Genomic DNA, 15,000 nt, shown 5'->3' with positions numbered 1-15,000 from the left:
TCCTTCTCTTTTTTCACCTTCTCTCCCTCTCCTCTAGGACCAACCTAGCACCCAAAAGAGCCACAAATCTCCCCTCTATCTCTCCCCCTTTCCTCTCCTCCTCCTCCCTCTTCTCCCTTGCCAATTAAAACATTCCAGCGCCCCATCCTTTGTTTTCACTGTGGACCATTAGCTTCTAATTTACTGCTAATCTGCAAAGCAACATGACTGCAGGGCAAGTGTGTCTCCCCTCACCGTGTGTGGGGGTGTCTGTGTGTGTCTGTCTGTCTGTGTCTGTGTGTGTGTGTGGGTGTGTGTGTGTGTGCGTGTATGTCATGTCTGTGTGTGTGTGTGTTTGTGTGTGCGTGTGTGTCATACCTGTGTGTGTGTGTGTGTGTGTGTGTGTGTGTGTGTCTGTGTGTGCATGTGTCATGTGTGTGTGTGTGTGTGTGTGTGTGTGTCTGTGTGTGTGTGTGTGTGTGTGTGTGTGTGTGTGTGTGTGTGTGTGTGTGTGTGTGTGTGTGTGAGAGAGAGAGAGATAGCGAGAGCAAAAGCGAGCGTAGAGAGGGGGCTTACGTAAGACACACACCTGCTCTCTCTCACCGAGCCTAAAGAAATGGATACTAAAACGTCTGAAACCAAAAACACATTGAAGCTCTATGGCAGTTCTATCCACTCACCAACCTCTAGTTTATTGGCCTGTGTTAAGCGCCTGAGCAGACTGCAAGAGATTCTACAGACCTATATCCCTATTCATGAGCCACTCTGAACCCACACAATGAAAAACACCTCAGGTCTCCACCGTTATAGATTGAGGCTCTTGAACTCGTTGACCGGCTGTAAAAGAAGCTTCAGCAAATGGAAGGAAAGGAACTATTTGGGTGAGTGTATGGGGAGGGGTGTGAGGGAGAAGGAGGGAGGGGTGGGAGGGAGAAAGGGGGAGGGGGGTGGTAGTAGGGCTGGTCATCGCCTCCTGCTGAGCGTGACTAAACAGGTATGGGCAGGTTGGTGGAACGTCAGGAATGCAGGCTATTTGTGGTCGTATGTTTCTGTTTCCTACAGATGGACCGGTGAGCACAGTAGCCATGTAGTACACACACTCACACACACACCCACACACCCACACGCACACATGCACTCACACACGCACGCACGATCAACTTTATCTGGTTTCACATAAAAGTATTACATCAAAGAACCCAAAATAGAACATACAGATAATCATGGACACAAGTAGCCCCTAAGCTTCCCACAACAGCTGGCACACACACACACAGAAATACACACACACATACACAAATACACACACACACACACACACACAAAGATATATACACTCACTGAACACTTTATTAGGAACACCTGTACACCTTCTCATGGTGGAGGTGGTGTAATGGTGTGGGGAATGTTTTCTTGGCACACTTTAGGCCCGTTAATACCAATCAATCATCTCTTGAATGCCACAGCCTATTTGTGTATTGTTGTTGACCATGTGCATCCCTTCATGGCCACAATTTACCCATCTTCTAATGGCTACTTCCAGCACGATAACGCACCATGCCACAAAGCAAAAGTCATCTCAAACTGGTTTCATGAACATGACAATGAGTTCAGTGTTCTTCAGTGGCCTCCCCAGTCACCGGATCTGAATCCAATAGAACACCTTTGGGATGTGGTAGAACGGGAGATTCACAGCTTGAAAGTGCACCTGAAAAATCAGCAGGAATTGCATGACGCAACCATGTCATCATGGACCAGAATCTCAAAGGAATGTTTCCAACATCTTGTGGAATCAATGCCACGAAAAATTGAGGCTGTTTTGAGAGCAAAGTGTTCCTAATAAAGTGTTCAGTGAGTGTATATACGTTTCTCTCAGAGGTCAACATTGACACCCTGTGGCCACACTATTAAACATGTAGGAAGGTGAGTTAACCTGACACATGCTCAGTCAGCAGCTAAATAAACTGTGACTGTGTGTGTGTGTGTGTGTGTGTGTGTGTGTGTGTGTGTGTGTGTGTGTGTGTGTGTGTGTGTGTGTGGTTGTTCTTGTTCTTGTTGTTTTAGGGATGGGGGGGTTGTGTACAGGAGGAGTGTGTGTGTGTGCGTGCGTGCGTGCGTGCACGTGCATGTCTTAGTGTGTATCCTTGTGTTTTTTGTCTTTTTGCCTGAAAATGTTGTCATCACCCACTTATACCCCAGCAAGAGGCCATCATGTCTAAACAAAAGACCTGTCTCCTATAGCTCATCTTACTGGTATTCAGCAGCAACAACCCCAAACTACACACCCTCCCCCATTCTTCTCTCCCTCCCCCCAATTCTTCTCTCCCTCCTACACCCAACCCCATCATTCACCCACCCTCTCCCCGTGTATTTCAATTCAATCAAATTCAAATGGGCTTTTTGGACAAGACATTGCCAAAGCAAGTGAAATAAACACAAAAAAATGAACAGTAAACATTACACACACAAACATTTCTAAAGAATAAAGACATTTCAAATGTTATGTCCACTACTATGTACATTGTTGTAACAATGTGTAAATAGTAGGAGTATGAGCTTATATTTACTTTGTCTCCATTGGTTGCCCTTTTCTGATGGCAACAGGTCACAAATGTAGCTGCTGTGATTGCACACTGCCGTATTTCACCTAACAAATAGGGGAGTTAATCAATATTTGATGTGTTTTTCTAATTCTTTGTGGTTCTGTGTGATCTGGGGGAAGTATGTGTTTCTGATATGGTCATATGGACAGGATGTTAGGAAATGCAGCCCATTTTCTACCTGGAACATAGCCTTTCTTCTCTGGAGAGCCAGGTCTACCAATGGCGATTTCTCTCAATAGCAAAGCTATGCTCACTCACTCTATCTTCCTTCCATACTCCAACCCTCCCTCTTCCATCAACCCCCCCCTCCCCGATCCTCCTATCTCACCCCATCTCCCTCCTCCAACCATCCTCCCCCTTTTTCTCCACCCTATCCCCCACCCCTCCATCCCCCCGTCCTCCTCCCCCTCTCCATCCATAGAGACAGACGGTATGTCTGGGCATAACAGGTCTACACTGGCCTGCATGTGAGTCACCTCATAGAACTACTGTTCAAACCTTCCTCTTTCTCTCTCTCTCTCTCTCTCTCTCTCTCTCTCTCTCTCTCTCTATTTGCTGGCCTGCAGGCGCTTGATTTTAGTTTAGACTTATGGGAAGAGCGGGGTAAATTGGACTGACACACACATACACACACACACACACACACACATTACATGTATAGGCTCTAATTTTCAGTGAGTGGGGCAGGGCTCTGTGTGGGTTTTGGGTAATAAACAGGTGGTTTCAGGGGTTTGATAGCATAGGCCCTGGAGCCCAATAAAAAGTACCAACCGTCCCCCCCCCCGCCCCCTCACACACCCACACACACTGCTGAGTAATTCACATTGCAGCCCTGCCAACCATTTAAAGCACAGACATTGTCAAACCTTTAGGGCTGTGTAACCCACTTACATTCTTTCAAATGTCGGACGGCAAAACAAATCTTTCGCCTGATCCACAGGAGGCCAACAATCCACCCTTTGAGGAAATACTGACTTGGATACTCATTTAGGAGAGGACTGGGAAGGCAAAAACTGGGCCCAAAGGAGTTTAAACTTAGACTTCAGGAAATAACACGATGCAAACTCTATAATCAGTGGCACCTCTATTCTAGAGAACTCCCAGCCTCTCTTTGTTTTGTTTGACCACTGAACCACGAAGGCGAAACTACTTAGGTTTCAGATGAAAACATGAACAACAAATGATGCCAACAAGTCTTTTATAAAGCTGCAATAAGTCAAGCCCTACTTTCTTGCCAAACAGGAGCTGTGCCCTGTGTGAGGTTGTTTTTGTCTCTTTAAATGATGAGTCAAGAAGCAGAGAAATCTGCCATGGTAGCAGAAGACTTTTCCAGAAAATGAGGGCATAAACTGGGCTTTCAGGAGCAGCCATTGGGGCAAATGAGTACTGGTGCCCCTGTGGCGGCGGCAGCTCCCTTAAACACACACACACACACACACACACACACACACACACACACACACACACACACACACACACACACACACACACACACACACACCCTCCATTCACGTGGGGGTACAAGAGCTGTATTCTTCTCCTCTCCCTCATCCCTCATCTCCTCTTTGTCTGACTCTCTCAACCTGAGTGACAATGCCAAACCCCAACCAGCCTGCTGCCCTGCTACCCAGGCAACCTCACCCCCCCCACCCCCACCCCCCTCCAGTATTAATCTCATCAGGGTGGGCACGACCCTGTCAGACAGAGGAGCCTCACCCATTGAACAGTGCCAGGCCTATCAATAAAGCCAACAACAAAGTTGTTAGCACTGTAGCATCTCCTTCACTGATTTATTGAGCATTTAGGGACTGTACACACCATTTTTCCAATTCAAAGTATTGACAGTTTCCTTCACCACTTCTATAAATGCCAAATATTTGGCTACCAACACACTGGTTGTCCAATATACTGTACCACCACTCTTAGCGATGATGCTAAAACCGCTACTCCCATATCAATCTAGCTAGGCTATCAACACCACTATTTACAGGCATCCGCTGCTTCATGGTGGTTCAGACTACTGTAATTTGACAGCGGGGTTGACTGGGGTATCTGAAGTCTGTAATCAGTGACACCCCACCCTGTTTTAATCCTCTCTCTCTCTCTCTCACTGTACTAGCCGCTCATGGCTAGCTGCCTGACACTAATAAGCACCTTAGCACTTCCGCTGCTACTAAATATACCCTAGCAATTAGCCATACTAAAACCAACACCAAGAAGTTTCCCTCCACTGATTGAGAAAGGGAGAGAGAGAGGGGGAGAGAGAGAGACAGAACAGAGAGAGAGAGAGAGAGAGAGAGAGAGAGAGAGAGAGAGAGAGAGAGAAAGATATGGCATTAGCCTTTTTTGAGAGGAGCCAGAAAAATAATGAGGTCCATATGATTATGATTGCTAACTGGGAGCGGAAGCACGTTGTTCCCTTTTAGGGTAATTATAGGTTAGCAACTGAAAGCTAATCTGCGGGGGTATGCATTGGGGGACCCAATTTGCTGCCTCACTGCTATTCAGATGACAGGACAGAGTGTGGTTTGTGGGTTAGCCACCAAAGCTAATAAAAGTGAGCATATAATATAACTTTTAGGATTAAGTTAGCATGGCAGTTGTACAGTATTCAAATGAGGCACAGATAGTGTTGTGCTACTGTTGTGGTGCTACACACACATACATGCACGCACGCACACACAAACACACACAGACCCTTCAAACTAAAAACACATGCTGAACTCAGGCTTGACTCTTGTTAAACTGTGAAGGGTAAAAGCAGCCTAGTAAGCATAGCCACCTGGTAATCTGATTCTGAGCCCATGGTAGTTTCAAAGACAAATGATTATACAGGTCCCTGGGCCAGGGTAAATACTGCAGTAAAAGGGGCCAATGGGAGGGAAACCTGGTACCTAGCTCAACTGAACACCTGCACATTCGGCTATCCAATCCAAATCAGTGGCTAGGTTTCAGCGATAAATCCAAACGCATTGACAAATCATGTTTGAATTGATATGTTTGTTTCTTTGACATTTTATTGTTTGATGAAGTACATGAAACCAAATGCGCATTCCTGCAGAGGATTAATGTTACAGTAGACCAGGGGGAGGCTGGTGGAGGTAGAAAGCATGGAATGGAATGAGGAATGGTATCAAACCAGTGGTTGATTTCATTACAATGCGCCCGTCCTCCGATTTCTACCTCCACCAGCCTCCACTGCAGTAGACAAACTGTATCACGGGAATCGGATTACTACCTTAATAGAGAGGCATGGTAAGACCTCTGTGCATCTGTGGCTCTGACGATGGTAAAACAAAAAGTAAAACTAAAAGATACTGTTTGCGTCATGGTTTGCAATTATTGTCTGTCGTATCAGAGGAGTTGGCGTATCATACTGTATATATCAGACGTATAAGTGAAAATCAGATGCCCTTCTTGTTTGACCTTTAACTTAATGTATGTTCATTGATGTCATATAAAGCGTCACAGAATGTTGATGTATGTTATTTCAGATCTCCCGGGAGACACAGGGATACAATACCTCAATACATCAAGCAATCAAAACAATCACCTCACTGTCTAGACATCTAGGAATGTCATCACATCACCTGCACACACACACACACACACACACACACACACACACACACGCAAGTCCACATGCATGCACATCTTACACACACACACACACACACACTTTGCTAGTCACAACCTACGGGCATGGTTTCATTTATTCCTTCACATCAGCAGCATTCTGCAAACACACACACACACATGCGCGCACAAACACACACACACATGCACGCAGAAACACACACACACTTTCTGCTTTGCATGACAGCCTCAGCTAACAGGGAAACAACAGAAGCAAGACTATCCCAGAGGGTGAGAGAGAGAGAGAGAGAGAGAGAGAGAGAGAGAGAGAGAGAGAGAGAGAGAGAAAGAGAGAGATAGAGGGAGAGAGAGAGAGAGATAGAGGGAGAGAGAGAGAGAGAAAGAGAGATGGAGAGAGAGAGAAAGGGAGAGAGAGAGGGAGAGAGAGAGAGAGGTCAGAAACCCCCTCTTCTCTTCCCTCCGTCTCTCTGTTTCAGAGACCAAAGGAAAATTAGAAGCATGTGCAGTAGCGACATACCTTCTTTCAAAGTTCCCTTCTACCTTTTCTTCTCTCCTTCCCTTTGTGCTGCCTCTTCTCTGAAGTCTTCCCGTTAGTAATAATCTCCTACAGCGTGGTGAGGCTTGGCTGGAAGGGGGCGGAGGAGGAGAGAGAGAAGGAGAGAGAGAAAGAGAGAGAGAGAGAGAGAGAGAGAGTCAGTCAGTCGGCACGAAAGCGGGAGAAACGAAAGCTGAAGGGTAGAGGAGAAACATGAAACCACCAGTGGTCCTGAAACAATCATGCCCCTCTCCCTCCCTCTCTTACCCTCCCACCCTCCCTCCATCCCTCCCCCCCTCCCTCCCTCCCTCCCTCTATTCTGCACTCCCATTCCCTGCACTCTCTCTCCCTCGTTTTTCATTGACTCTCCTCTCTCCCCAACCTTACTTTCTCCATGTCCACTTCTTCTCCTCCATCTATTCTCTCTCTCTTTCTCTCTCTCTCTCTCTCTCTCTCTCTCCCTTTTTTCATTCACCCTCTCCCACTTTCCATTGTCCTCTCTCCCTCTCTTTCTCCCCTTCCTTGGTTTCCTTTCCTCTCTTCCCTCGTTCTCCCTGATTCCCTCACCTCTCTCTCTCTCTCTCCATCTCCATCTGGCTCGTGTCCCTCTCTTTTTCCTCGTTTGAAACCGAACCCCTCCCTTGGTCGGAGAGGGCGGGAAAAGGGAAAAATACTTTTCTTCCCACACTTCCCTACCAAAGAGAATTTATAGACTTTTATAGAGTTCTCCGCTCTCTCCCAAGAGTACGCAGAAATATCACCAGCTCCACGCTGTACGCTCCGACTGGTCTCTAAACACACACACACACACACACACACACACTCCAAATCACTGCACCAGAGGAGCAGAGTGTGTTCACTCATGCGGGGTGGGTGTGGGGGTATGTGTGTGTGGGGGTATGTGTGTGTGTGTGTGTGTGTGTGTGTGTGTGTGTGTGTGTGTGTGTGTGTGTGTGTGTGTGTGTGTGTGTGTGTGTGTGTGTGTGTGTTAAAAATACTCTTGTTAAAAATGCTCAGCGTTAGTCAGGAGGAGGCTGGCGCAAGACACAGGTGTGCTGGGGGGGCCCACGGGGAAGGAAAAGAGAGAGGGAGGGATTGAGTGAGGGAGAGAAGGGGAGAGAGAGAGAGAGAGAGAGGGAGAGAGAGAGAGGGAGAGAGAGAGAGAGAGAGAGAGAGAGGGAGAGGGAGTGTAGAAGGAAAATCTAACCTTGAGGGGTTATCACATTGGGTGAGGCATGCAAGTGGAATGGCTTACCAGACTCACATTACCCATCTCTCCCATTCTTCTATGTCTCTGACTTTCACAAGCCGATACATGCTCTCTCTTTCTCACCCCCTCTCTCTCTCTCTCTCTTACACACACACACACACACACACACACACACACACACACACACACACACACACACACACGCATGCATGCACACTAGCACACATACACGCACGTGCATGCATGGAAGCACACACACGCACACACACACACACACACACACACACACACACACACACACAGAGGGTGTACAAGAGTATACTCTTATTCAATTACCCAATCAAGTTGTACATCTGCCCTCAAATGTCCAAGGGAGTAGAGAGAGAGAGAGGTGGAGAGAGAGGTGGAGAGAGAGGTGGAGAGAGAGGTGGAGAAAGAGAGAGAGAGGTGGAGAGAGAGAGAGAGGTGGAGAGAGAGAGAGAGGTGGAGAGAGAGGTGGAGAGAGAGAGAGAGAGGTGGAGAGAGAGAGAGAGGTGGAGAGAGAGGTGGAGAGAGAGGTGGAGAGAGAGAGAGAGGTGGAGAGAGAGAGAGAGGTGGAGAGAGAGGTGGAGAGAGAGAGAGAGGTGGAGAGAGAGAGAGAGGTGGAGAGAGTGAGAGAGGTGGAGAGAGAGGTGGAGAGAGAGAGAGGTGGAGAGAGAGGTGGAGAGAGAGAGAGAGGTGGAGAGAGAGAGGGGCACAAATTGCTTTAGCTGCGTTTGGCTGTTTCTATTGGACCAGGCTGAGCTACTGTACTAAAGTGGTGAGACAATTGCTTTCAATAAAAATCTGTATCCAGTTTCACTCTCAAGAAGACAGATTCTCATGAGAAAATCTTGATCGCAACACACACACACACACACACACACACACACACACACACACACACACACACACACACACACACACACACACGATATGTCATTGTGAAGATTAAATGAGTTACACATGATATAATCCATTTGTGGGTACATGTTGTTCTCAAGTTGTTTTTAAGCACATGAAAACACTGTTAGTAAATCATCAGTTTTGTGGGTTGTGTGTGTGTGTGTGTGTGCGTGCGTGCGTGCGTGCGTGCGTGCGTGCGTGCGTGCGTGCGTGCGTGCATGCGTGTATTACAGTACGCAAAAACATATATGTACAGTATGTGTGTGGGTGTGTTTGTCTGCGTGCGTGTGTGTCCGTGCGTCCATGCGTGTCTATTCCGGTATCCATAAATAACTTCTGTGCTTCTCTCTCATCAATGGCTCCCACAAGTCAAACCCTTAAAACACATCAACAGAACTGCACAATAACAACTATACACACAGACAACAACAACACAGTGAATACAACACACCCCTCTCTCCTCTCTCCTACCATTATTTCTGTGGAAAATATGGTGAATAACTTACAAACAAACACAAATAAAGAGGTTTGATGGCAGGAGATGAGTTTAGGTATGATTTATTGCAACATTATGAATGATAACTAGACTCATTATATTACAGTAAACCCTAATGGACCGCTTAGTTTGTACTACGCTGATAATATCATTATTAATCAACTCCCCAACAGAGCATACACAGACACACACTACACCAATACACATTGCCATTACACACGGCTGCACACTACAACCCCCTTTGTCCTACATTTCTCTTTCTCTCTCTGTTTCACTCTCTCTCTCTCTGTGTGTTTCCGCTGGCCTATGGGGCCAGTGACCCAGAAGGGGAGAGAGGTCAAGGGTTAAGTGATGGCAGACTCACTAATCTAAACATACTGCAGCCTTACACCAGGTAGCCACATACAGGAGCTAGAACACATGGCGCCCACACAGACACACACACACACACACACACACACACACACACACACACACACACACACACACACACACACACACACACACAAACACATTATATATCTGCACATGCAGCAGCTCTGAAGTTAACAAAGTCAACATGTTCCTAAGATGAAAAGAAACATAATGTAGACAGCACAAGAGCCTTTGTTCTAGTTCAACAGGGCCATTGTTTCTCTCTTTTTTCTAACTCTCTCTCTCTCCCTCCCTCCCTCCCTCCCTCTCTCTCTCTCTCTCTCTGAGGAAGGAGTGTCAGCAGACTTGCTGCCTCCTTCTTCCCCTTCCCCTGTTCTCTCCTCTCCTTTCCTCTCCTCTCATCTCCTCTCTCCTCTCCTCTCCTCTCCTCAACCTGACTGTAGAATCATTCCTTCCACCTCATGGACTTCAAAGGACAGGACTGATGTCAGAAATGTGGTTGAAACCCACCTGTAGCCGATGCTTAAACCAATCCAATGGTTGTGAATGCATACGAGGGAGTGAAGGAGTGCACAAGTTGAGGAGAAGTGTAGAGAATGGGAGCGCAGCCCCAGCTGATCCACAATAGCTGTATTCTTCTCCTCTCCTCAGCGGTGACCAAGGTACCTTGGGTCTGTCCCAATAATCTAAAATGACTCTCCTTTCTCTCCTCCTCATCCTTCCCTTTTGAATTCACATGATAGAACTGGAGCATTGAAAATAAAGCTCACTCTCACTCACTCACACACACTCACACACACACTCACACTCACACACACACACACACACACACACACACACACACACACACACACATAAGTGAAATTGTCCTACATTCATCATTAACCTTACTGTACAGAGATCGGGGTGTTCTGGCCTTGGGCAAAGCGAGAGCCACAGCCAACATTGTTTATTGAACATTGACACACTACTACATTGACACACTACTATGTGTTTTTTCCATCAATAACAAACAACACACACACACACACACACACACACACACACACACACACACACACACACACACACACAGCAACCATCGCTGTCATTCTCTGCCCACACACACACACACACACACACACACACACACATACACACACACACACACACACACACACAGTTTACTGCAGTTTACTTCCGTCAGCAATAATGGGAACTGTACCATGGGGACTACATAAAGATGTCTCCTCCAAAGAGACAATAATAATAAATAAATAAATAAATCCAATTCCCTGGCTGATCATCCTCTGCTTTTCACACCTCTTTCACAAACAGCCCCTCTGGGGTGGTCATGGAAATTCCAAATAGGCTGCGTGCAAGGATGACACGACCTTACACACACACACACCCACACACACCCACCCACCCACCCACACACACACACACACACACACACACACACACACACACACACACACAGAGATCACACCCTCGGTTTTAACTGAGAAAACACTCTAGGGAAAACACCACCGTGACGAAGGACATCTCAACATCATCCTCTTTTATTCATGTTCATCTGTCTATCTGTTTTTTTAAATCCCTCTTTTTTTTTTGACCTTTTCTTCCGGATGAGTTCCCGATGCAGTCGGTCACTGAGAGAGCAGACCCGGGGATTGCATGACTGTGTCTATGAGCTCTTAACGACCGGTCTCATCATGTTACCCCTCTCCACAACGACCTCTGGAGAGGTCACGTAGCCTGGAGAGGACTGGCCTCTGATTGGTCTGTATGGGGCTACAGTATTCTGCACGGACACACGCGGCAACGCTCCCATTCTGAGATAAGTTAGAACGGACTAAGTGGAGTCAACTCTCTCCTCAAGTTGAAATACCACCACCAACACCACCACCACCACCCACCACCACCAACACCACCACCACCCACCACCAACACCACCACCACCACCACCACCACCACCCACCACCACCACCACCACCCACCACCCACCACCACCACCACCACCCACCACCACCAACACCACCACCACCACCCACCACCACCAACACCACCACCACCAATACCACCACCACCCACCACCCACCACCACCACCCACGCTATCGAATCGCTAGCTTTTCAGTGGCGTAGCTGGTGAACATGGGGTATTTTCGGGTGACAGTGATGTTCACGCCTGTTGGCAAACAGAGGAGGCAGTTTAGAGAGTCGCGTGAGGTCGGAGTAAGCGAGGAAGCGAAGCTGTTTGCGACACTGTTACACTTACATAACTACAACAGAACGTGCCGTGCCAAACCCGGTTTTATCAATCCACTGATTCGAGGCAAGAGAAAACCCCCCAAAGAGAGAAACGTGTTTCAATCACTAGATTATTGCTTTAGGAAATAGGATGTATCGACCATGACATGGTTCGAATAATTTTTTTATAAACATATGGTATATCTCTCTCATAGGGTACATATAAATCAATAATGAACCCCTTGTCCTGATACGTCCTAGAAAGAGTAGCCTAATAACTGATCTTTTAGGACTAGATAGTGGTCCTCTGTGGCTCAGTTGGTAGAGCATGGCGCTAACAACGCTTAGATTGTGGGTTTGATTCCCGCTGGGACCATATATACTGAAATGTACGCACTCACTGCAATGTAAGTCGCTTTGGATAAAAGCGTCAGCTAAATGGCGTATATATATGAATACCACAGAGTGAAACCCTGCCTTTCTCCTATCCAACTGTGTTTAGATCAGCGTTCCCTCCTAGGCAGGGAGGATAGAAGGATGTCAACTCTACTCAATAGTGGTTCCTTCCAGTGCCAGAGCACCAGAACATGACAGGTTAATCTGGATGAGTCCTGGTTTAGGATTAAACTAAACCTGAGAGGCAGATTTGAGACAGAACCAGACTAGAGGGAGAGAGAGAAGGATAGAAACCACTATGGAAATCCAGTTTTTAAGCCTTTCTGAAAGGACTTAATCGATGGATGTAGTGTCGTGACTTATGGTGTTCATACTTGGGGAATAGTGTATCAAAGGCCTACAGTTGTTTATTGGGTATAAATCTGCATATTAATGAACATTAATGAACAGTAGTTGCCAGGCAACAGCTGCCACGGTGCAGAGACCCCGCCCTCTGTTGGGCACTAGCACAGCCCTGGCCAGTGACCATGAGCGTGCTTCAGTCCTTATGGGGGTCCATATGACTGGTCCAGCTGTCAGAGACAGGCATGTGAAATGTGTGTGTGTGTGTGTGTGTGTGTGTGTGTGTGTGTGTGTGTGTGTGTGTGTGTGTGGGTGCATGCATGTCTGCTTTTCAGCACACGTGTGTGCATGCGTGTGTGTGTGTGTGTGTGTGTGTGTGTGTGTGTGTGTGTGTGTGTGTGTGTGTGTGTGTGTGTGTGTGTGTTTTTATGTGCGGGGGTTATTTTCACTTCTCCCCCTTTGGGAGTGTCTTGGCCAGATCACAAAACGCTGACAGCTGATACCTCTCCATCTCCCCCATCTCTCCATCCCTCCATCCCTCCATCCCTCCCTCCATCTCACAAGAAAGCCATACTCTATGAGACCAGAAGTGCACAGTAGATTAATGAGGACATCCAGAGAGAGAGAGGGGGGGGGGGGGGGTGGAGTGCCTGCTGTCTCTCCGTGAGGCAGGATGACATTTATGGAGAGGGACAGTTGTGGCCTGAAACGCTAGGACAGACTATAGAGGAGCATCCTTCCACTGTACAGTGCTTGGGGAGGATAGGCTGGATGGAAAAAAAGGAGGGAGGGAGGGAGGGAGGGAGGTTGACAGAGGGGTGTGCGTGTGAGAGAAAGAGAAAGAGAGGGAGCGAGAGATCTGGCATTGCCGTGGGGTACAGGGCAGTCATCTGGCAGTCATGCAATGATGACCCCCTACGACTCAGCAGGGAGAGAGAGAGAGGAGAGAGGGAGGAGAGAGAGGAGAGAGGGAGAGAGAGAGAGAGAGAGAGAGAGAGAGAGAGAGAGGGGTCTTCTGGGGAGATTTGTGTTTGAGGACCTGTGCCAACAGTCCCCATCCTATTTATAGCCTGCCCCCCCCCATCTCTCTATCTGTCTCTCTCTCTCTCTCTCTCTCTCTCTCTCTCTCTCTCCCTCTCTCTCTCTCTCATCAACCTTTCCCTATTCATTGCACTGTCCAACCCTCTATTATTTCCCCCTCTCTCTCAGATCACCGCTCCTTCTCGGTGTCCTCAATCTTTCCATCACTTCCCCTCTTCCGACTCTTCCGAACACTTCCAGTCTGACAACATCAAGTCGGGATGGTAACCTACATATCCTCTCCACTAAGAAACACAGTGCTCCAGGGAGGCTGGTGGAGGTAGACATCGGAGGACGGGGCTCATTGTCACGCGTGGAGCCGGAATGAGGAACGGTATCAAACACCACACACACACACACACACACACACACACACACACACACACACACACACACCATTCCTCATTCCATTCCATGCCATGACAATGAGCCCCATCCCTCGATGTCTGCCTCCACCAGGCTCCCCCTGACTCTTCGCCCTCTTCGCCCCGAACGAACTACACTTCCCTTTGATCGTCTCCCCTGACAACGACACAGAACCTACACTTCACAGAACCTACCCTACCCACCAGAACCGTCCCATAAGAGTAACACACCGCCCACATCACCTTCACTCCTGACAACTACCCTTCACACTCCCCCCTTTCCGCTGGAGAACTACATCTCCCAAGCCCCACGGCACCGAATAGAGTTTCTCCTCACTGTGTGCGCAGAGGGAAGCCATGAGACTTTTCTATTTTTGCAGTCTTGACTTTTAAACGTAACGTTTTCCCTTCTCGTTACAGTCAACACCGCTAACGAGGCTTGATGAGCATGCAGTCAGAACAAATTGCCTCCCCGTCTCTGTGCCCGAATGCCAAACATGGCAGCTCCTTGGAGGGTTGGTAGAGGGGCTAGGCACGCAATCACACTAGTAGGCCCAGCGTAGGGAGGGAGGGAGAGAGGGGGGAGAGGGGAGGGAGGAGGGGAGGGGGGGGGGAAGAGAGGGAGGGAGGAGGAGAGATGGGGGGAGAGCAGAGAGTGAGACCAAGAAGGGGGTGGGAGGGTGGGGTGAGAGAGTGAGACAGAGGGGATGTGAGAGAAAGAGAGAGGGGGGGGGGTGGGGGGTGGGGGGCGGGAACGCCAGCAGAAGAAATAGAGAGAGGGAGAAAGAAAATGAAAGACATAAGGGTACAACGGCAAGGCTACACTCATCCTCCATCCACTCTTGGCCATGTGAACGTCACTGTC

General features: G+C 48.0%; 1 protein-coding gene across 4 annotated transcripts in view; it reads right to left on the bottom strand.

Moving 5' to 3' along the window:
* Window positions 1-6,742, bottom strand: part of plekha6 (pleckstrin homology domain containing, family A member 6) — a 92,215-nt gene extending 85,473 nt beyond the window's left edge. For all 4 annotated transcript variants that reach the window (XM_083667746.1, XM_083667749.1, XM_083667745.1 and 1 more), the window contains exon 1: window positions 6,697-6,742. The gene's annotated coding sequence lies outside the window, so the exon portion shown is untranslated. The remainder of the gene's footprint in view (window positions 1-6,696) is intronic.
* Window positions 6,743-15,000: the final 8,258 nt, after the last annotated feature.

This window comes from Argentina silus (assembly GCF_951799395.1).
Source record: "Argentina silus genome assembly, chromosome: 4".
Lineage (NCBI taxonomy): Eukaryota > Metazoa > Chordata > Actinopteri > Argentiniformes > Argentinidae > Argentina > Argentina silus.
Note: the sequence above shows the minus strand (reverse complement) of the source record. Positions and strands in the feature narration are given on the sequence as shown.